This window comes from Poecilia formosa, unplaced genomic scaffold (assembly GCF_000485575.1).
Source record: "Poecilia formosa unplaced genomic scaffold, Poecilia_formosa-5.1.2 Scaffold570, whole genome shotgun sequence".
Taxonomy (NCBI): Eukaryota; Metazoa; Chordata; class Actinopteri; order Cyprinodontiformes; family Poeciliidae; genus Poecilia; species Poecilia formosa.
This window is the reverse complement of record NW_006800509.1, coordinates 43,522-67,568: the sequence shown is the minus strand read 5'-3', so window position 1 is coordinate 67,568 and position 24,047 is coordinate 43,522. Positions and strand designations below refer to the sequence as shown.

Genomic DNA, 24,047 nt, shown 5'->3' with positions numbered 1-24,047 from the left:
GAAAATATCGATATATATCGCCAAATCGATTTATTTATACAGCCCTAGTTTCAAATGTTCCCAAACAAATTGGGTGAGTTTGAAGTTGCCAGTTCATGAGTTGTAACTGGTTCCTTTTCTTGGTAGTGTCAACTGTTAGGTGGCGGCAGTCTTTGTAGGAATGTTTGTAGGAAAACATCCCTATAAAATGTTTAAACTCAGATATTCACCTCAGGATAACTGCAGGTTTCTTAGTAGATCCACCACTGGACAGGTCAGGTGTTCAGCTGTCTGAATTCAGAAATGCTGCTAAGAAGGCAGACAAGCACAAAAACACAGCAGTCTGTTATTTGATCTAAGCCACAGCCTGCTAACAGTTACTGCCTACCTTAATCTCTAAGTTTACAACATGAACTGTGTCAGTCACCATGCTTTCTTAATAGAAACCGCAATTGTCTTATCCAACTTCAGTTTGACAACTATCCATTAATTAAATCCAGTTAACACTGCTATTTGAATAATTTTTAACTTAAGCATTTTTACATTTAGTTTTAGATTTTGAGTAACAATGAGAAACATGTTTTAAATAGTTACTTGGCAAAATTATTGATATTTCAGCTTTTCTCTTTAATCATGTCTGGAATTTCCCAGTTTGGAGTGTAAAAGTGAGTGCAAGTGCATGATTTCCACACATAAATACCAATATCTAATGTTCTTGCTTTATTACAACCTTTTACATATTTGTTCCACTTTGCAAAAGCATTCGTCTGTTTCCTGAATTTATTTTCTTGCAGGAGAAAAAATGGATCAAACTTGAAATGCTAGTACACTTAGCTGTTTTCTTAGCACTAAAAGTCTTAACAGCTTACGGTTTTGATTATTTGTGTGTTCGGAGCTTTAGGAGTTGATATATAACAGTAATTTTTTTTAATGTTTTATATTTATATGGCAATACACCTAGCTGGCTGCCAAAGTGCTCAGTTTGAGCAGCAATGTATTTAACCTAGCCTAGATGTAAAAAACAACTAGTTGGATCAGCTAATTGTCTTAGTTCTTTGCATTTAATAAATGAGCATTCTAATGAATTAATATGTTTATTGTCACCCAGAATTTTTCAGCGGAAAAGAACTATGAATTATTTATGGAAAACCCACCGATTGGCGTTTTTAATCAAAGGTCATAACTAAGACATTTGTAAGAAAATGCAGTTGGGAATCTGAAGCACTGACCCACAGTTAGACTACACACTTGCTATGCAAATATTGGTGCTATTTGCAAAGCAGCCAATACAGGAGTGCAATTTATTTTCCTTAGTGATGATTGGCTCTACCCTCTACAACAGAAATATAGGACTGTAAACACCATCTTCTACTGTGCATAATAATGCCTATTCATGTATATTTGGTGTTTGAACATTTAAATAAGTAGTTAGAAGCATATTCAGAGGGAGTCTCAAGTACTGGAGAATTTAGCTGTTTGCTGGTGGCTGTAGTCCTGAATCACGGTGACTATGTTGGATCAACTATATGAATAAAAAGAAAAAGGTTCAAGAACATTATCAACTGTGTAGTCACATAATACAGCAATCAAAACATTTTGTATTTAAAATGTTAAGAATTTGTTTAAACAAATTCCATCAAGTGCAGCTAATTCAAAAGCTGAATTAATTATTGCATAACGGGTGAAGTACTTGAAGGCTTCTTCCTTAACTCAGCATCAGCCCTGGCCATCATAAATAGTAACAGATTTTGTGACAATGTAAGGAGTCACGAGCTGAAGGCCAAGGATTGAGGCTCTTCAAAAGAGAATATGCCAATATTTACTCACCAACAATGCACAACAGAGTACAATGTAACAATTCAAACTATTGAGGTTTGTGATGAATCTCAAGGCTTCATAGTAAACTGCCAAGATAACTAAGCACTTTGATGAAACCATATAAATTACATCTCCAGTCAAGCAAAAACACAAGTCTGTTCTTAAATTCAAAATAAAGACAAAGATTATTTCAAAATAAATATCTAAGTTTAATCTTCAGTTTCTTTTACCAACAGTTTTATATGAGAAGTTCAATGGGAGAAAAACAAAAATCTAAATCCTGTGGTACTTGTACTCAGACACTAGATCAACCTTCAAAGCATGAAGAGAGGTGATAGATGAAAAATTCAAAGAATTTTATTTAGAGTTAGAAAACATCATTTTGATTTTAAGGACTAAAATCCTTAAAATCCTTTAACTGCATAAAGTTTGCAATTTGAAACTATATTAATGGATTATAGGTACTGATAAAATCCTGAGGTGTGGATCCAATGGAATACATCACAGGGTCTTTGCCGTAGAAATGGAAATTAGTGCTACATGAAAGCTGCTATTCTTTACTATGTTCATTCTCAAAGATAGATTTCTTTATGTAAAAAATAGCTTGCTAAAACTGGAGATGTTTACTTGCTATAGCTTGCGTTGCTAGTTTCGTTAGTTAACAGTTAAACAACTGACTATTGTTTGTCTTTGGCAATAAAAAGAAGTTCAACAAGCTAATCTGCTTATTTTTAGGATTAAATCATTTTTGCAAACAAAAGAAGGCATCCAAATAAAGATGTTCATAAAAGCTAGCCCAACTAATCAGTTTCCCAAAATGCTAACGGTTTGAACAGCTGGCTTTTTAGAGTTTTAAATATCTTAACTAGTTACCAGTTTAACTACAAGTGTAAAATATTTTTCATGAAAAGAAATCTCTACGAAGTAGAAATATTTTTCCTAGCTCTACTAAACATTTCTTGATACATAGTATCATTTTACTGCATTCAGTGTTAAAGGCATTATGATAAATTAACAACTACACATTAAAAAAATAAACATTATCTTGCCAAGAACTTTTTGTTGTTTAAAAGACAACAAACAAGAAAATTAGATAAGAAAATTAAATAATAATATAAGTATTGGTCATGGTTGGATTATTTTTGGTAGTAAAAGAAATCAAAGGCATGAGAACGTTTGTTGCTTTCATTGGTGTGTACGCACAAACAAATGATCATCTCACTCACACAGGAGCACTGAAGGCCAGTCTGCTTCAGTTAGCCAGGAGTGGGTCTGTGCAGAGATGTCTTCCAGATGAATTGGTGGTAATGAGCGTGTAGTGGAACTGATTCCTCCTCCTTCCACCCACCCAGTAGCCCTCCACTCTCCCTCCTTTACTCAGGGCTCAGGTGTGCAGCACATGGCATCACTCCCAATTCCTCTGACTCTTTTTTTTTTCCTCCTCACTTTTTTTTTGCATCTGCTGCCATTTCCCTCAAAAAACTTCACCTCAATTTGCTGTATTTGCACGCTATTATTAGCTCGTGTTATGTTGAGCATGCCTTCGTGACAACGTGGACACTCACCTGGACCCATGCTTCCTGTGAAGATGGTGCCACTGGGCACACTGTCAGCTCGTGCTCGCATGAGGGCAGTTTTCAGAAAACCAAATACAGTTATTCAGCAGTGCTCCTCCTTTCACGTGCCTCGACATTCATGCACAGCCCTGGGAATAACAACAAACACACAAATAATGACATCTTTCACAATAGGGGCAGCTAAAGAGCAATGTGATTGAGGAGAGAAGGTCAGCAGACTGGGACACAGAAAAGAAGCTTTGTGTTCTGAGGCAGATTGAAGAAAAAGGTCTAAAATGTTTAAAAATATATTTCTTGCCACATTTCTTTTGGAAGGGGTTGGACATTTCTTAACACATGGATACATATGCTTCAGTTTTTTTTTGTTGTTTTTTTTCCAAAGCGCACACACAGTTAGGCTTGTCTGGGGCAGGTCCTCAGGGATGGAGGTACTTGAAGGAGTGACTGACTAATGAGGGAGAAAATCTGTTTTACTTTGGGACAGGAGGCGGAGCAGCAATCAACACAGATTGAATTTACATTACACATGCACTAATTAAAGACGTAATTGACATCAACACAGAAACCTGGGTGCGACCCATTTAATCATTAAGGATTCGTTTTCAACACTCCTGAAAATTATCCTTAAAAAGTTAGAAAATTAATAACTCATAAATATACATAAAAACATACCTTTTACTTCTTGTGGTGACAATTATACTTGTGTGCATGAACAAACTCATGCACACAAGTGCATGAGTTTGCACTTGTGTACACTTGCAAAAGTGTAAAACACTACATTTCTCTTTCTCCACTCAGATTTAGTTAGTGATGTTTCATCAGGTTATATCAATGCTCGGATGTACGGTGGCGGACAGGTGCAAAGATGTAGCAAACAGGAACACACGAATGATGGAAACTCCAAAACACAAAAGCACAAATGCAACAGAAAACTCTGAAAATGAAAAATGCAGGAAGTAAAAACCCTTAACAAAAAAAAATATTCTAAAGGAAAATGATGCAACCACAAAATATTGCAAATAGCAACAACAACAGCAACTATAAAATTCTGCAAACTTGTGCCACAAAATCGAAGTCTTCCAGACCACAAGGGGGAGTCACCCGCCAATTAATAAGGGACCAGACCCTCAGTAAAAACAGGATGTCATGATTTAACGTAATGTCCAGCAGCAAGTTCATGTATTTTTCAATGTCTTTTTGGTTGAATTGGTTTGTTGACCTGTGTTAATGGACTTATTAAAAGCATGGCTGACTCGAGCTTAGCCAACAGACTTCCTGTCACACTGTTTTCTATCTTGAAAACACAACACGTGGGAGACAAAGCACGGCTCACACTTTGAGCCGCTACGAACATCTGTTCAAGCAGCGGAATACGACAAGGTGACTTGCCGAGATCAAGAAGTTCTGTCAGATCTTTGAAGTACATGCATGATGTTCAATGTGTCCACAGCTGACTGTTTTATAGGTATTGAAATCAAGGGTGTGGAATTCACTTTTAAGTTGTGTCAGGAGAGGGTAGGTAACTTTAGCTATTAAGACACTGCTATGTTTTGGCTGACTAAGAAAAACACTTTAATGCTGTTTAAAAGCATTAAGAGCTAATTAAAATGAAAATTAGAAAGGTGGGACTTTTAATTTCATTTTCAAGCATTCACCATGCTGAGGTGAATAGATTTGCATCAGTTCAGACAGCATAGTGCACAAGATTAATGTACTCTGTTAATGATTATTGTTGCTTACTTTTGCATGCTCTGTGGAAAAATATGTAAAGCACGTAATTTAATTTAGATACATTTCAGATATCTAACAAAGCATGACATCATTTATTACTCTCAGTTTTCACTGTATTTAGTGTGGACAGCAGCTTTCACAGGATGAAAATTAACTTTATAAAGCTGTGGTAGGAAGCGAACACTTTTTAATTAACTAGATTTTTTTTTTTTTGTAAAAATTTCAAATTAGTTTATTTCCTCTGTATTTCATCTCACTCATAAGGTTAAGCTGGTCTACATTCCATATTTTTGGTAGCTTTAACAGAACTTAAACCATTTGAAAAAAAAAAACATCAGCCAATGCAAATGAAAGTATTGAGAAAATACATCATAGTTGAAACATGGCTATGATCTCATGTTGAAACTTAACGTGGATCCTGGAGCAGCAGGGTCTATTGATTTCAAGACTCATCATCAAATTAGGGATTTGCATTTCTAACTCCATATACGGGTTCAAGGTCTGTGTATTTTCATGCAGTTTGTTTTTTCGTTTGAAATAAAAAAATGAAAAAACAAAAATATATTTTTTTTTTTAAATGAAAAAACAAAAATATATTTTTTTTTTTTGTTGTTTGTTTTTTCATTTTTCATGTACTAAACCAAAACCGGAAATAGGAGCTTGTTATCCAATTTCCCAATTTGTACACAAAATTGAAAGGGAAAAAACGGATAACGAGCGCTTAATTTCGATTTTCATGATTTCATTTTTGACAAGGGGTCTGACCCGGAAGTTCTCTCTGTCCGGCACACTGTGTAGAGACCCATTTTTGTAAACTCGTCCATAGCGGCATGCAATTAATTTGATCATGAAACCTTCACACAGAAAGCCTTATACACTGACTTTGTTTTGTATATGAAGCTAATGGCTTCTAAATGCAGCTTCCAATTCAGTAAATGGCTAAAGGGCTAGTTCACCCAATTTTTCACAACCTTGAGACTTTAATATGCTCTGGCTTAAAAAAAAAAAAAGCTCAAATCGCAACTAGAACATTCATTCAAACCCTATCTTTTTTTGTATAAGTTTTTCCTTTATCGATAACATTTGCATACCAATTATAATCCGTTATGTCATGAACAAGCATGCAGAAAAGTATTATCTGCAATAAAATGTGTCTATTTCTAAGTAGGAAATGTCTGAAATAATGTGCCAATGTTATTAGATTTATTAAATCTAATAACAAAAAGAAATTCTAACTAAAATGTGTACAGAAGAGGATTAGGACCATGGAAAAAAGTCAGATCCTGACTTTTTTCTCAGAATTTTGACTGTAAAATATTTATCTTGCACATTGGTGCTAGATGTTATGGGGCCTTAATCCTCTTCCATGGTTTACCACCTAATAATTTTTCACAAAATACCAGACGGTTCTGTGGAAACATTGGTATGCAAGTTTTTTGTAAGACTTGCATACCAATGCAAGTCTTACAAAATGTGTTGTTGTGTATCATGTCTTTGTGAACCACGAGTCTGTTGAATAAAGCAATCATCACACTTTTTTCAGTGAAGTATGACTGTCCAATAAGAAATGAAAACCTTTGCCTCTTTCATGAGACTGCTTGCTTGTAAGTTATTGGTTTCAACTGACTAAACATAATGAACAGCTTTTGAGTTGATTTTTTCCATTATTCCTTTGCTTTGGATTTATAAGCAACAAACGTTAAAATAATGATTTCATATTTATCAACCTGTATGTAGCCAGAGTTGGTGTTTTACTACTTTATTTTCAATACGTACTATATTCTCACCAAACTTATTTTCTCTTATCATCAGATTGCAGCACATAGTGTGAAACGATCTAGATCGTCTGTCTGCAGCCAGTATAATGTATGTGTGCGACAGGGCCGTGCAGAGACCACTAAAGGGACAGGTGCTCAAAGAAAAAAATAAAATAAAATAAAAGGCACATCTAACCGCATTTTAGGACAGAATATTAAAGCCACACAGTTTTCAGAGTTTAATAAAACAATGATAAAATACAAAATTTTTGCAATCAAAGCTAAGGAACATCTCTATATAGAACATGCAACTATGCATATGCAAGATATTTTATTAATTTCTTTCTGCAGGTCTATTTTGTTATAGGAAAGTATTGCAATATTCAAACCCGCAATTTAGCAAGATATGTAAATCAGAGCTAGACCACCAGACATATTTTCTTTACAGAATTACACTATTAAAAATATAAACAAGGGCAAAATGCAACCTTTTAGTGGACTGTAATCTATAAAAAAAAAAGAGCTGCCTGTTTGCTACTACAGTGGAGATGAAGATGGTCCATTCAGGAAAGCAGAGCTGCATCAAACTTTAATGTGGAACTGCAGAAGGAAGAAAAAAAGAGCAAAATTTGAATTGTTAATCCATGTCACCATGAGAAAAGCCTACTGAGTCTTGCTTACAATTTTTTTTATTATTAAATCATACATTTTTGTCTCAGGAAGTGAAAAAACTATTTGCAAAACAAACTTATTTGCACATGTCACAAATCTTTTCTTGCTATTCTAAGTTTTGGTTTGTGACTCAAAGTTTTGCTTGTGATTCTCACATGACGTCGTGGGCCGGGCCTAAAATCACAACAAAAGATTTCTGATGTGTGCAAATAAAAGTTTATGTTTGGCAAATAACTTTTTAAATTCACAAGACAAAAATGAGTTATTTAATAATAATAAAAAAGTTTTTTAAACAAAACATTTTGTTTTTAAATAAGCAATCATTACAATTCTAAAAGTTTTATTAACAATTTTATTTAACTTAACTGAGGTCACTTTTTTTTCATTGAATAATTTTGGGAAAAAAATAACTGCATACTCTGCGAACCAGACCCTAAACTTACTTAAAGTCTGGATTGAGTTTTATCCCCTTCATTAATAACACACTTTTATTACACATTATATCTATCATGGTAATTCAGGATGAGTTATTTTTAATTCTAACTTAATTTCCTTCTTGGATTCTTATTTAAGTGCTATTCTCCTTCAAGATACATTTACCTAACGCCAGAATAAATGCAATATACATTATGCAGCAAAGGAAATTAGAAGATCTGACATTTATCCATTATGGAGATGACAGGTTTTGGACGGGCGATGTGCCCCTATTGCATAAGCAATACTGAAGAATGACTGCTATTATTAACGATACAGGGAAGAAGCTTTTCAGTTATCTAGCTTTGCTAGCAAAGTCGTTAGCTAGCAGCTAGCTAATAGCACAACAACAACAGCCTAATGTCTGTATGATAAAAATACTGAATCGATAAATAAGAACAGTTTTTCCTCACCTGGGTGTCTCCTCCCGCTCAGTAGATCTTCAGAGAAAGCCAGACGCAGAGGCCTGTCAGTGTCTGTTGTATTTCATTACCTCTCTGGTTAAACCGCTACTCCGTGCTGAAGCAGAAACGATTCTTCAACGTTTTCCGTCATCTGATAAGTAGCAAGTCTACTCCACTTTAGTCACCAAAAACGTTTTTCTTTTTAATTCACTAAAAACTGATCTGTAATCTGTAACGTTCGCTACGTTGAGCTCCAGTTAGCCGCCTTATCTCAATGCGTGAGAGACAACTGCGTCATGTGTCACGGGCAAAAGGTCAAAGGTAACAAGGTGGGCTTATTATTTTGTACAAAAAATACCCAACAAAATTTTTCATTTCATTTCAAATGAATAAACGACCTGCCTGAAAATACATGGACCGTTCAACTTTCTATATGGTGTGTCTGCTTATAACAAGCTTGTGCCTGTGGTGCCAAAAAATACAGAGGAATCTTTTTAAAGTGATTTTAGTTTTTCTAAAAACACTCAAGTCATTTTACAATCCTTTTACTAAGAACTAAGAATTAAAAAATAATAATTAATGGTCATTTGTAAAGAAAAAGACAGAGCTTTTTCTTAGACTATTTTGATTGCACGCACCATGTTTATCTGTGCACTCCTCACATGTCTCAACTACATTTTGCTTTTCCATTTCTAATATGCATCTGCTAAATCCAGAGCTAGCCAGCTACTCCACTGCTCCACATCGCTTATTAGCACAGGAGAGGGCACACAAACATGTGGACAGGTGCCGTTATGCAGGGATTATGCGGGAGTGTGTTTCCTGATAAAGAATGGGTGTTTGAGTTTGGGATTCGGTGTGCGATCAGCATGACTGGCCCTGGGAAAAGGAAGCATATACAGAAACAGTTCTTTTATCGGCGTCTAAAAACAAACAAACAAACAAACAAAAGAAGCACCAACTTTTTTGGCTGAGATTTCAAAATTCACTTAAATAAATCAATAGCTGGGCAAAATTTTATTTGAAATGATTAAATTTTTTCCCCTTTACATTTAGTTTAGAGCAAAGAGGGTAGAGGAAGAACGTGTAAGTTATTAATCACAGGATGGAGGGATATTCCACCTGCGCGACAGCGTGCGGGGGCTGATAAAGGCGGGAGGAGGGCCGCTGTGTTTGGGTTTTGGATCAGAGTGGAGACCAATGTGTGAACAGTACACCATAAAGCACACAGATTATCAGGTCAGCACACACTCACACACACAGACACACACTTACTGAAGTGAACAAAAGAGGAACCCAGTGAGCACTCACACATACAGAAAGAGATGCCATAGGATAAACGCCGTCAGGCAGCAAAACCCCCAACAGGCCTTAGGAGGACGATTCACTTTACTTATTATGTAGAGAAGTCATTAATGTCAAGGATGTGGACAGAGTTTTGTCAACAAATGATTTTTTTACATTTATTTTGAACCCTTATTTTCAGGCTGCAATGAAGAAGTAGACATTTGTTTTATTGATCAAATTTTAACTAATTGAAATATTAAATTTTCTCTAAAGCAACGCTGTCCTTAAACAGCATCCAGAAACAACAGGCCGGACATGTCCCCACCTACTGGTCAAACGCAGCAACTGCAGCCAAGCTGAGGTTCCTCACAGGGCCGAATGCGTCAGGAAAAGAGCTAAACATGATTAGATCATTATTATCTAATTAGTAAAACAACCAAAAAACAAAAAGAAAAAAAACACACATTCACATCAACGGCTTTACATTATAATTTATTTTAATATTTTTTTAAAGCAGGAGAATTATAGATGCAAACCCAACAAATATTTAAAAAAATGTAAGAATTCTAAATTCTCCATGGTTTTTATACATTTATATCTGAACAGTCTCCTAATAATGATTTTTATTTACCAATACGTAATATAACAGCACATCTTTCAAGTACTGGTACCTACATAATCTACACAGTGCTGTGAAGAACCTTTTTTTTTCTTTTTTTCTTTTCAGCATCTTTCAGGTCATCAAGCATATTTTTAAGTCGCATAAGGATAAAATCTGTTATAAAACAAACAAAAAATTGGTATTTATTAAAGGAAAGATGTAATCTGGTCCTGTGTAGAAATTATGTATTTTTCTCCTTATTAAATCACAAATTAACTGTGATAACCATTTTTCACCAAATATACCCATGATTACTGCCTGACCTGTTGGATCAGTTAAATAGGAACCTCTCACAGCATGAAGTAGGTTGAAAATATCTTAATAAAACCCTTTTAGATCATCCCATAATCTAAAGAATGTTAGGAGAAATAGACATCAGTTAAAAAGGCGCTACTAAGACATTTTAGGCTTTGGGAGTTTAGTGAATCACAATAACAGTCACATATGGTTTACAATCTGGAACACTGGTAAACCTATTGGGCTACTAAAATTACTCCAAGAGTCCGTCAGGATTGAGGCAAACTGCCTCAAAGTTTTCATGCATTCCATTAATGCAAGAGATATCTGTTGAAACAAGCTAACATGATCTACTGTTCATAATATGAGCAGGAGCTAACACTGTTAGCAAGAGCTAATGTGAAACCAAAATGAACTGGAAGACGAGTAATGGTTTATCATTTAAAGTGAGAATGAAGCAACTTAAAGGCTTTGTAACAAACCATTGTAATCTATCTGAGAAAATGTTTGTCTGTCATAAAAATGTTGAACATATTTAGAGTAGTAATTATATCCAGTTCAAACCACCTGAGGAGGAAACCACGGTTACATATGTATTTTAGTTTTTCTGGTGAAATTGGTTCTAGAGTGGAACAATAACACAAAGAACAAACATGAGCAATTCCTCTTTTCCAGAACTAACAGCTTTTGGTATGCGTGTGTGTGTTTGTGTGTGTCATGGAGACAGATGGATGTAATGTTGGCACAAAATCAGAGAGGACATCAACAAAGAGATCTGAATACATGCCCCACTTTATAACACACACACAGACGTCCACATCGGTCCATTGTGTGACAGCCTGGTTAGCTGTATTTTTGTGTCAGGTGTGTGTCTGTGTGTGTTTGTGATTCCACATCCGGCCTTTTCAGCTCTTCGATGACGAACTGCCGCAGAGAGGCTCCCTTCTGTGAAACAAAAACATCGCTCTTAACAGCCAATAAATGCTGTGTGCGCTTGTGATGTTCCTTTTCCTTTTTTTTATAGTGTGTGCACTTTAGCCAACAATCCAAACAGGTTCTCCCATTGCCTCTTTCAGCCTCCATGGAGGACAGAAGCAACAGCTGCAATTAGCCCTTTGTGGCTAAAAAATCCGTCTGATTAGACGTCTCGTTAGGCATCGTTAAGGCTTTTACTAACGGGCACATGGATAATGAGCCTACCCACTGAAACAACCAAGACACTAATCATAGGATAAAACCTCTACACATTTAATTGAAGGCAGGGGAGCAGAACAGGAGAAAGGAGTTACTTTACAGCGTGGAACAGAAAAAGCAAATGAAAACCGGCAACTGAATGAAGGCTGAATCCGTTCACCTCTTGTCTCTCACTCTTTGACTTTTACTTCATTCTCAAGTGGTAGGCCTGAGGGAAATGATTTGTAGTCCTTGAAATGGAGACTTTGTAGAGACACACCTGGAAACAAAGTGGTAGGAGTTTACAAATCTTCTAAAAAATTAAAGTATTAGGGACAGGACGTCTAATGCACTAATTTTAATTCATTTATTACGTAGATTTTGATGTATTTTAAATTTCAACGCAATGGGGTATATGCCACGAGAGGTAGTGACGTATTTCTGTTTAAATGTATGCCACATAGATTGGTTCCGGGTCCTGCTTGCTATTATTGTTTTTAGCCAAAGCTGGAAGATCTGTACCATGAAAAAGACACAAAACTTAAAATATCTGCGAGCTACTGGTACAACAACTGAGTTTGTGTCCAGTAATTTAGCCGGTACCATCAAGTGCTTAGTTTTTTCATTTTCCTGCTGATATCAAGGCGACAGCGGACAGTAGCCAAAACTTAGCCACTACAGCTAACACACGGCTTGTAGCTGCCTGCTATTTCAAAGCTTGAGGATACTGAAGATCCAGCGTCAGAAATAGGAAGACGGAGATTAAAAGGAAGCTGTACGCGCTTCGTTCAGTGGAATAATTTGTTGGAGAAAAAATAATGCGGGAGGAAATTCACTGCTACAAGAACAGGCTGAGAACAGAAGCAGCGATTCGGCACAAGGTAAGTCAAAACGTGTGTTGATGCGTTTGTGTTATACAGAGTATGAAATTATTTTTAGGCAACTCCTTAGTTTTTGTTATATGACAATTATATAAAATACATTTAACATGCAGTCGGAGCGACCCTCCGATACCGAGCACGGTAATTTAAGAACAGCCGAGAGCAGCAACGCTTCAGTCCCATCCAAACCACACAAGTAGTCAGTCAGATTAAGGTCCAAAACCTTCCCTTTACAGCATTTTAAGTGGCACCGATCTACATGAAAATCCACAGAACAAGTGGTACAGATGGTAGAAATCACGTATTTCCCGAATCCCAAAAATATGGCATCTACCTTTGCTGTTTCATAATTATAATCCACGTTAGAGTGAATTTTTCCACTTGGCTGCTATAATCTGTTCTTGCGTTACACAACGTAATTACTCTTTTTTTTCTCTCTCTGAGATTCTGCTTAGAAAATGATGCTATGAAGTTACATTCTCCCACTGCTTTTTGTCTTTAAAATGGTAAATTTAGGTTTGCCTCGACTTTTATAAACTAATGAAATCACTCTTATATGCATCTCTTTTTTTGTAATACTGTTGGTACAGACATTAGGCGAACACTGTGCTTTGTCTGCTAGCAGCTTAAATTAATTTCAGCTGCACACTTTCAAAAGAGTATTCAGATTTTAACATGCATTTTCTAAGTAGTAAATATTTCATTTCACTCTTACTCAGTTACTTCAGTGTTGTTACACCTCTGAAACATTTTTTGCAGTTTCTTTGTGATACCAGAACTATTTCACTTAAACATTTAATTTCCTGAGATATTGTCAATTTATTTTCAAGCAAAACTCTCAAAAAGAGCTGAGAATTTATTAGTTTTTATTACGTTGTGCAGCTAAATATGGACGCTTATTAGTTTTTTTTTTTGTTTGTTTTTAATTTTTCAGGTTTGCGTCGCAACACCCCGTGATGTGTTTCTGAGCCATGATTGAGCCGCTGTGCCGATTACCTTTCCATTGGATCCAAGCACCTGGACCTGCTGACGAAGCTGACGGCATCCATCAGCTTACCAGCTGATGGATGATCCGGTCTGCCGGATCATCACAACGTGGACTTACTTTTTATTTACAGTACCTGGTTAAATTAGGACCAGATATGCAAAAATCTACCTGCAGTCATCCTGGACGGGGCTGAGCTAGTCTTCCTCTCCTCCAGAGTGACGAGTTTTCATCACCAATAAAGAGAAACAAGTCTGATGTCTGAGTAACTGCTAGGAAGTATATTCACTGTTCATTTTGCTATCCTGTTTGTACCTACAATAAAATTGAATCTCATTTGTAATACTCGACATTTCACAAACCTTTTTCCCCCCTTTGCTAGGTGTTTACGTTATATCAAGTATTTGCATGTAGATCAGGAATTCAAGTGAGATTAAAATGCAACACTTTTAGGTAATACCAGCAAAGAAAAGCAAATATTAATATGTAGTTAATATACTGAACAAGGCTGGATGATATGACTTACAAGATTTTTTTCATACCAGATTTGATTTTAATTGATTCCTCCCGTCCTCAATTTCTATAATAAAATCACAGAAAATACTTTCAGAAAGTGCCTTTATTTCAATCATCTGTTGTATAAGGGAGCATTAAGGTCAGGCTACAAGAATTTTTAATTGCAAGAATGCAGTCATCATTACAGCAGAATAAAGATGCAGTTTGTCTTAAAATTACAATTACATTCAGACTGATCTGACGAAACCAGCTCAGTCCATGTGGTTTTGACATTTGTCAGTAATCAAGAGGATGTACATTTCCACCTCGATTGACCAAGTAAGCATTAAGGTAAAAATAAAAAAATAGAGCAAATACTGTATGCAAAATGGAAAAAGAGCAACTGATAGAAATACTTTCTATAGAAAAGCAAAAATGTTAATAAGAGAAAAGTTGTTAGCATTAGCTCAGCCAATTCCTCCCTCCAGGAAGCCATCAAACAGAACTCCTGTCCAACTCCAGCTATAATAAAGATAAAAAAAAGAAAGAAAACGGAAAGTTAAAATAACAATGCCAATTTAATAATTCAGATCTGATGCGTTCTGGAATCTATTATTGACATTTTACAAATTTCACAAATCAATTAGAAGGTTTCACAAATGTTTTATTTATTCTGCTGCTAGTGCAGAAAAATACAGTCAGGTTTGAAATGTCTAGGTGTTGTAGTTTTTAAAGTACAAAACATTAAAAAAGCTCAAGATAGTGAAAAATTAAGTGTAATCGCCCTTTAGCTATTTTCCAAATTAGATGCTACATTCGGAAGCTAACTTAAGCTTCGACTGATAGCTTGGGCACAATATAGATAGATCTATATGTTTATATATCTATATCTCTCTATAAATCATAGATATGTAGATTGCAGACTGCACAGATAAAACACTTAAAAGTTTACTAGCACCTTTGTAAGCTTGTCCCTGTTAGCTACGTCAAACATATGAGGCATTATGGTGAATACAAACGATTTATTAATTTACCTTTGAAGTTATTGTGAAGTTTTGACACATCCAGCTTAAATCCTTTGTTGTTGTTGGAGCATTTCAGGACGTCTGAATATAAGCATTGTTAATAGTCCTACAGCAACCAAGGAGCCATTGTTAATATACTGTTGCCTGTGCACCGGAAGCATTCTCTGTGGCAAAAAAAGGCGGAAGTGCTAAAACGGAAGTCCGTAGCACATACCCCATTAACCACATCCAGCAGACTGTCGTTTTTATGCCTTAACAGTAGGTGGCGACAATGCCTTTTAGTGTGAGTCGATTCTGCTATTTCACATTGCAGAGAAAAACCCATGAAGATATGCTAACCCAGTGAAATGTTAAACTCAGGCTATATGAGAAGTGAATTGTTTTTCTTTTTAAATTGTATTTTCACTTTTTAATTTACAATAATAAACAGTAATGTAGCAGCTAAATGTGTTAAAATGGCCACTATCTATGGCTAATGCATTGTGGATATTTTTAATACTCTGATTAGTCAAATTCCTTTATTTCCTGTTGGTGATTAAAAGGACTGAGCCCATTTTTAGGGTCTTACTTAAACTGTAACTACTGCCACCTATTGGGGTACGCTTGTCAACAACTTGGACATTTTCTTTATTTTCATATAGTGAACCCTCTGTAAAATATTCATAGTTCCATTATATTAGTCTGAAAATCCTAATAAAAGTTATTTTATGTGGAAAAAGTTCCACAAAAAATGAATATCTAAACAAGTCACATTATTTCTATCAGTTTATCTCCATGTAACAGAACCAAAATTGGATTTTTTCCGTATATTTTGCATAAACAAAACAACTGGTGTCAAAACTGTCGTCTCCCCGTATTAATACATCATAATCTCCAGTTAAGACGAACATTTCGAAACACTCCCAGTTAATCACATCAACAGGTCAAGATTTGCTGTACACTTTCCCCACAAAACTTCATTTTAGCGCTAATCAAGAAGCAACACTTGCGCTGGCAGCAGCAGCATGGAAACGAATGCAAATAGACCTAAAAGGTGCAGCGAGGACTAATTTGACACATTCCCTCACCTTCGTCACCCTCACCCTTTGCTATTATTACAACACACACACACATTATACAAGACACCTACCTCACAAAAATCATTAGCATATTTTCCAGATTAAAACAATGTGAACTTATAAACAGATGTATGCAAATGGCTGCAGCAATTTACCAAAACAAAGCTGGCAGTGCTGCCACAGGAAGTGGATGGAGAGGGCGGGGGTGACAACTGGACTTTGAATTCATGTGCAGGTGGAATTTAAGGTGATCACTTTTAATTTTTTAACAAAATGAATTCTTTGTGAAAGAAAACAGAGCATAAATGGAGCGGCTACAAAAAAAAAAATACAGAAGGTCAGCCAGCAGCTCAAACGGAAGAAGACATTTACAGCTCCAACAAGACTCGATGAAACACACGTGCTTAGAACCATGCCAGCATCTTTTCTGGAACAATCGGACAAGTGAACGTATCTGGTGTACGTTGAAGCTGGACTCTGGCTGCATGCAGCAGCAGCAGTGTGGGTCTGAGTGTGGGCGTCGGCGCACTCGCTCCAAATGCCACTGCTCTGATTCACAGGGTTCAGCTTGTTTCTATTGTCACCGGCAGGGGAACGGAGCATGACCTGGTCCCTGGAAAGCCGTGGTTTGTTTGGCTAAAAAACACACGGAATCAATCAAAGCGCTCATTTGATTGCTTTCTATTGTAGCTAAAAACATCATCAAAAAACAGCTCATACGTTACCTTGGAAAAGTATCTACAGCCCCATAACTTTTCAAATTCTTTCATGATAAAACCACACAGTTCTGTGTTTTTCATGGAGTTTATTTTATGATGGGCCTATTCAAAGTGAAACATTATGAAGTGGAGAGAAATTGATTCTTACAGAAAAAATAAAATAAAAAATTTGACCATGACTTTTTTATGGAGTGAAAATAGTCTCAAAATATCTGTGCGTGTGTAAAAAGATTTGTGCGTTTGTAAAAAGATTTGTGTGTGTGTAAAATATCTGTGCGTGTGTAATACTGGATTTGTAAATCTAAAAAATAAAATAAACCTTCTCCTACGACTATACATGTTGAAAAAGTACACACAAATCACCTGGTACTCACACACCAAACTGCATTTACACACAGATCCGGTTACGAGTGCACAGCTATTTTTGAGACTAATTTCACGCTTCGGGGAAGCTCCCAGATTTGTGTGTAGATGGTGCGTTTACATGCTAGTAAAAGCTGGGACATCTGAGTTTTGCTCTGACTCTAGTGTTTTTATCCTCTGACGTTTCTCACTGTGCTTGTGCCTAAGTGGCAAATACTTTAGTTCGTGGAAAACGGTATATCTCAGCACTTCCTTATAATATCCTAAAATTATTTACAGACATACTGTGCATTTTTGAGCGGTACAGGAGACTAAGTGGTCTGAAGAGCGACCACTGGGTGGCGGAATGGTTCGCTGGCCGGAAAAATAGCCAGGCAAACCCAGAAGCGAGACGGAGCGTCCCGGTGGTCTGTCCTCTGAAGTAAGTAGGAGCTAAACCTGCAGGCTTTGCCCTCCGATTATAATGAGACATGGAGTAATTACTCCATGTCTCCATTTCAGGTTACGTTTTATATGTCTGAGAGTATTTTGAGTATTTTGATACTCTGCCATCCTCATGTTTCTGTTAGCGGGAGCTAAAGTTTATGTCAGCTATGCTACTTTACCTGTTGGGAGCTAAGCGTGGATTTTTACTGTCACACAGTTTGATAGTCTGTCTTCAGTCTTAACTTTAACCCTGGTTGATTAAGTTTTATGATGCCGAATTCGACAAGCATCTTCAGGAGATTATGGCAGTTATAGATGTTGGTCACTATCACTGAAACCGTATTTTGTTGCTTCAGCAGTAATGAAGGTAGATCTGGACCTGCAGGAACATTATCTGCAGCTAGACTTTATTCACCATAACAAACTGAAAGGTACTTCATTTATGTTGACTTTTCAACATACTTAAGGATTTGGTCTAATGTTCACACTTAGGCCTGTCAGAATAATCAATAAATCAATTAATCAGATGATAAATTAAAACAAACTCAATCATTTCCATTGACATGATTTATTGTTTCTCTTTTTTCTCTATTTATACCAAAAACTGGATAATAAAAGTCTTTAGTTTGGTACTTTGGTTTTGATTAGACCTTATTTTGAAAAGCAATTTTGTTTAAAAAGACTTCAAAATTCATTAGTTTTATTTATTCTGGATACTAAAAATGTCTTCCAGTTCCAGTGTTAAATGTTCATTAGAATTTAAAGTTTAATGACCTTTGAGGACGTGTTCTTGCATTATTATTTTGTCATTACCATTATATAACTTAAAAAATGGTCTCAAAAGAACTATATTATTGTTTGTTGAGAACTTTGGAACAACTTATAATACAGTAATTTTTTTTCATGGTAACAGACCTATTCACACATCCTCCAGAATCTTCAGATTAAACTGTGTTTGTGTCTGGACCCCATTTCATCGGCCCTTAAACAAATATATACCTCGTCTGCAAACCAGGACAAACCTGCTGTTCCTGTTCATCTTCATTTCAAGTTGATTAATGTAGATGGTAAAATGTATTCAGATGGTTTAGATTTTCACAAGCAGTAAATTTCTTTCTCGATTGATATTATGACACAACTGAGAGCTAATAAAGACATACTTAAGAAAATAAATATTTCATGCATTTATTTAAAGCACCACTGCAAACATAGCCTTCACAGCAAAACATTTAATGTAAAACATTTGATCAACATAAAAAGAAAAAATTCTACATGCTTTGTGATTATTCAAGTAATTTTTAGGTTCAGTAATGTTCACAGACAGGTCTGTCAATGCATCAGCTGTTCAGGAAAATCAACATAACTGTTTACTAACTGTCTATTTATCTCTACATCTTCAGACAATCTGCAGCAGCTGAGATTCTAGGAGGTTCAACACCAAAACCTGAAGCTTCAAACTGAGCCGTCAACTGGACTAAGCTGCTTTTCAAACAACTGCAGTAGTTAACCTGCTCTGTTGGTAGATGTTATGGTATATCCTCAATCTGTACAGACTTACCTTGGTCGTATTTGAATACACAGCTTTATGGTGTTTCCTTTTGTTAATTTATTATAGTAAATATTTGAACATGCATGTAAGTTTGAAGACATTTCATTGTTAACTTTAGGTAGCTGTGAATCCACCCATGTTAATCTGAACCTATTTTGTTAAAGATTCAACAGATTTGTTGCAATCTTAAATATTTAATCTGTCCTTTGTGTGCAGTGAAATGAACATTAAAGTTAATTCAGGAAACACTTGCCATCTTCTTTCTACAATACAAACTGAATGATGCCTCTATTAAAATCATATATTTGTGACATCAAACTTTTTTTCTGTCATAAAGCAGTGGTCAAACTATGGGTTAAAGTTGTAATTTACTTTCAACAAATGGAAACCAAAATGGTTTTAAAGTAAAGACGCTATGTAAACTCATCTACCTCAACACAGGTAAAATTTCCACTGTACGCAAATAAATGTCATTACGATTAAGTGAAAATTGTATAGCAGGGTTTTAACTCCAGCTCATAAGGGTTGGTGTCCTCCAATCTTTAGATGTCTATTCTTTAACGCACCTCAGTCAAATCATGAGGTCAGAGGTCATTAGCATGACTCTGGAGCACTTGACTGTCCTAAGCAGCTATTTAATTCAGGTGTGTTGGACCAGGACGTATCTAAATGTTGCAGGACACCAGACATCAATGTCTGGATCTGAGGATCCTGTTAGAGGATGTGTTCCTGCAGCAGCTCCATCGGATCAGAAGGTAGATGAGATCTGAAAGATCCTGATCCTCCAGAAAGTCAAATAACACCAGACCCGATCCATCAGTCAGCCGTTTCATCCTGTGTAGAGATAAATATAAAATGTTATTTATACACAGAAAGTCAATAATAAACTAGAATCAAAAGGCAATTTATTTCACTTAATTATATTCACTTAGTGAATAAAGTAAAAGGCAAATCAGAATATCTCACAAACTATATAAATATAAGTCAGCAACTTGACTTAGAAATGTGATTGGAACCTTTTGGGCAAAACAGATACTGTAAGAACCACACAGAGATCATTTTTTATGGATTAATGATTCAAACTGTGCAGAATGAGACAATAAAAATCCATGCTTAGCTCCCAACAGCTAAAGTAGCATAGCTGACATAAACATTAGCTCCCGCTAACAGAAACATGAGGAGGGCAGAGTATCAAAATACCAGACATATAAAACGTAACCTGAAATCCTTTATAATTACTCCATGTCTCATTATAATCGGAGGGCAAAGCCTGCAGGTTTAGCTCCTACTTACTTCAGAGGACAGACCACTGGGACGCTCCGTCTTGCTTCTGGGTTTGCCTGGCTATTTTTCCGGCCAGTGAACCATTCCGCCACCCAGTGGTCACTCTTCAGACCACTTAGTCTCCTGTACCGCTCAAAAATGCACAGTATGTCTGTAAATAATTTTAGGATATTATAAGGAAGTGCTGAGATATACCGTTTTCCACGAACTAAAGTATTTGCCACTTAGGCACAAGCACAGTGAGAAACGTCAGAGGATAAAAACACTAGACTCAGAGCAAAAGTCAGATGTCCCAGCTTTTACTAGCATGTAAACGCACCATCTACACACAAATCTGGGAGCTTCCCCGAAGCGTGAAATTAGTCTCCAAAATAATTGCGCACTCGTAACCGGATCTGTGTGTAAATGCAGTTTTGTGTGTGGGTACCAGGTGATTTGTGTGTACTTTTTCAACATGTATAGGCGTAGGAGAAGGTTTATTTTTATTTTTAAGGTTTACAAATCCAGTATTACACACGCACAGATATTTTTACACACACACAAATATTTTTACAAACGCACAAATCTTTTTACACACGCACAAATCCTGTTACGCACACACAAAACATTTTACACACACAAATCTTTTTATACACACACAAATCATTTTACACACACACAAATCTTTTTACACACGCACAGATATTTTGAGACTATTTTCACTCCATACTTTTTTGTCTCAATTATAACAAGTCATGTCCATGAGTTTTTTTGTTTTTTTTTTCTGCCCTGTTACTACTCGGGCTCCATAGAGTTCTTGTTTTTTTGAAAATTCACAAATAAAGACCAGAAAATCGAGCTCACTCCCCCGTATCAATACGAAGAGGCAACTTTTCTGTCACTTACAACTTTCCCTCCAACACCAAATGACACCTGCTGCGAATGGAACTGTCAGTCTTTGTTCACAGTTAGCCCAACTTTCTCTTTAAAAAAGAAAACCTTCCAGGGTTGCTGGATCAAAATAATTCAGCAATGAAGAGTGGGCTAAAATTCCTCTAGAGCAATCCCAAAAAATCCTGTTCTGCTATTTATGGTGAATGCCAGATGACAGTTGTTTGTAGTGGCACAACCACGTTGGTTTTCTCTGTTAATGAATGAAATGATCATTTGGAAACTGTCTTATATTTACTCAGATCACCTTTGTCTAAATTTAAAATTGTTTCATGCTGTGAAATATTTAAACGTGACAAGAAAGAAAAAATATACCAACTAATTTCTGTTGTGGCTGCATTTTTAGTACAGTAAAGAACTATGTCTCTACATGTATAAAGCAAAACAGCCAACATAAGTGATAACAGCAGCTATAAATAATGAAATAATCGTCAAAACCTGCTTATGCTCTGAAGTGTTGTTGCCATGTGAAGGCCTTAACATCTGAACACGCTTAATTATATGCAGACAGAGGGACTGGAGTGGCCACTAAAAAATGTCCTGTTGTCATAGCTACGGAGGCACTCCAGCAGCACGTCCCATTGAAGGGAAGGTCAGTGTAAACACAGCGGAGTCAGACTGGCAGACGTGCCACAGCTCTCCGTCATTTCCCCTAACAGCTAGGAGATGCTGCAAGGTCTCCGCCGGTCGCAAACTTTACAGAAAGGTTAGAGGGAGAAACATGATCACACTGATAGTGTGAGTGTGTGCCATGAGAGAAGTCGAAGCAGGTGCAAAGGGCTAAATCTCTATAATTTCTATTGCTTTCATATTTCTTTNATCTTCATTTCAAGTTGATTAATGTAGATGGTAAAATGTATTCAGATGGTTTAGATTTTCACAAGCAGTAAATTTCTTTCTCGATTGATATTATGACACAACTGAGAGCTAATAAAGACATACTTAAGAAAATAAATATTTCATGCATTTATTTAAAGCACCACTGCAAACATAGCCTTCACAGCAAAACATTTAATGTAAAACATTTGATCAACATAAAAAGAAAAAATTCTACATGCTTTGTGATTATTCAAGTAATTTTTAGGTTCAGTAATGTTCACAGACAGGTCTGTCAATGCATCAGCTGTTCAGGAAAATCAACATAACTGTTTACTAACTGTCTATTTATCTCTACATCTTCAGACAATCTGCAGCAGCTGAGATTCTAGGAGGTTCAACACCAAAACCTGAAGCTTCAAACTGAGCCGTCAACTGGACTAAGCTGCTTTTCAAACAACTGCAGTAGTTAACCTGCTCTGTTGGTAGATGTTATGGTATATCCTCAATCTGTACAGACTTACCTTGGTCGTATTTGAATACACAGCTTTATGGTGTTTCCTTTTGTTAATTTATTATAGTAAATATTTGAACATGCATGTAAGTTTGAAGACATTTCATTGTTAACTTTAGGTAGCTGTGAATCCACCCATGTTAATCTGAACCTATTTTGTTAAAGATTCAACAGATTTGTTGCAATCTTAAATATTTAATCTGTCCTTTGTGTGCAGTGAAATGAACATTAAAGTTAATTCAGGAAACACTTGCCATCTTCTTTCTACAATACAAACTGAATGATGCCTCTATTAAAATCATATATTTGTGACATCAAACTTTTTTTCTGTCATAAAGCAGTGGTCAAACTATGGGTTAAAGTTGTAATTTACTTTCAACAAATGGAAACCAAAATGGTTTTAAAGTAAAGACGCTATGTAAACTCATCTACCTCAACACAGGTAAAATTTCCACTGTACGCAAATAAATGTCATTACGATTAAGTGAAAATTGTATAGCAGGGTTTTAACTCCAGCTCATAAGGGTTGGTGTCCTCCAATCTTTAGATGTCTATTCTTTAACGCACCTCAGTCAAATCATGAGGTCAGAGGTCATTAGCATGACTCTGGAGCACTTGACTGTCCTAAGCAGCTATTTAATTCAGGTGTGTTGGACCAGGACGTATCTAAATGTTGCAGGACACCAGACATCAATGTCTGGATCTGAGGATCCTGTTAGAGGATCAGTGTGTTCCTGCAGCAGCTCCATCGGATCAGAAGGTAGATGAGATCTGAAAGATCCTGATCCTCCAGAAAGTCAAATAACACCAGACCCGATCCATCAGTCAGCCGTTTCATCCTGTGTAGAGATAAATATAAAATGTTATTTATACACAGAAAGTCAATAATAAACTAGAATCAAAAGGCAATTTATTTCACTTAATTATATTCACTTAGTGAATAAAGTAAAAGGCAAATCAGAATATCTCACAAACTATATAAATATAAGTCAGCAACTTGACTTAGAAATGTGATTGGAACCTTTTGGGCAAAACAGATACTGTAAGAACCACACAGAGATCATTTTTTATGGATTAATGATTCAAACTGTGCAGAATGAGACAATAAAAATCCATGCTTAGCTCCCAACAGCTAAAGTAGCATAGCTGACATAAACATTAGCTCCCGCTAACAGAAACATGAGGAGGGCAGAGTATCAAAATACCAGACATATAAAACGTAACCTGAAATC

General features: G+C 36.1%; 2 long non-coding RNA genes across 2 annotated transcripts in view; one reads left to right on the top strand and one right to left on the bottom strand.

Moving 5' to 3' along the window:
- Positions 1-2,433: 2,433 nt before the first annotated feature.
- On the top strand, positions 2,434-17,469 carry LOC107834272 (uncharacterized). The gene is made up of 3 exons (XR_001660063.1): positions 2,434-2,445; positions 4,545-4,553; positions 17,332-17,469. It is a non-coding gene; the product is annotated as an uncharacterized LOC107834272 (long non-coding RNA).
- The window catches only part of LOC107834271 (uncharacterized), a 14,731-nt gene continuing 5,091 nt past the window's right edge, over positions 14,408-24,047 (bottom strand). The window contains exons 2-4 of the long non-coding RNA XR_001660062.1: positions 21,733-21,738; positions 15,166-15,237; positions 14,408-14,653 (exon numbers count right to left, since the gene is read on the bottom strand). This is a non-coding gene — a long non-coding RNA (uncharacterized LOC107834271). The remainder of the gene's footprint in view (positions 14,654-15,165; positions 15,238-21,732; positions 21,739-24,047) is intronic.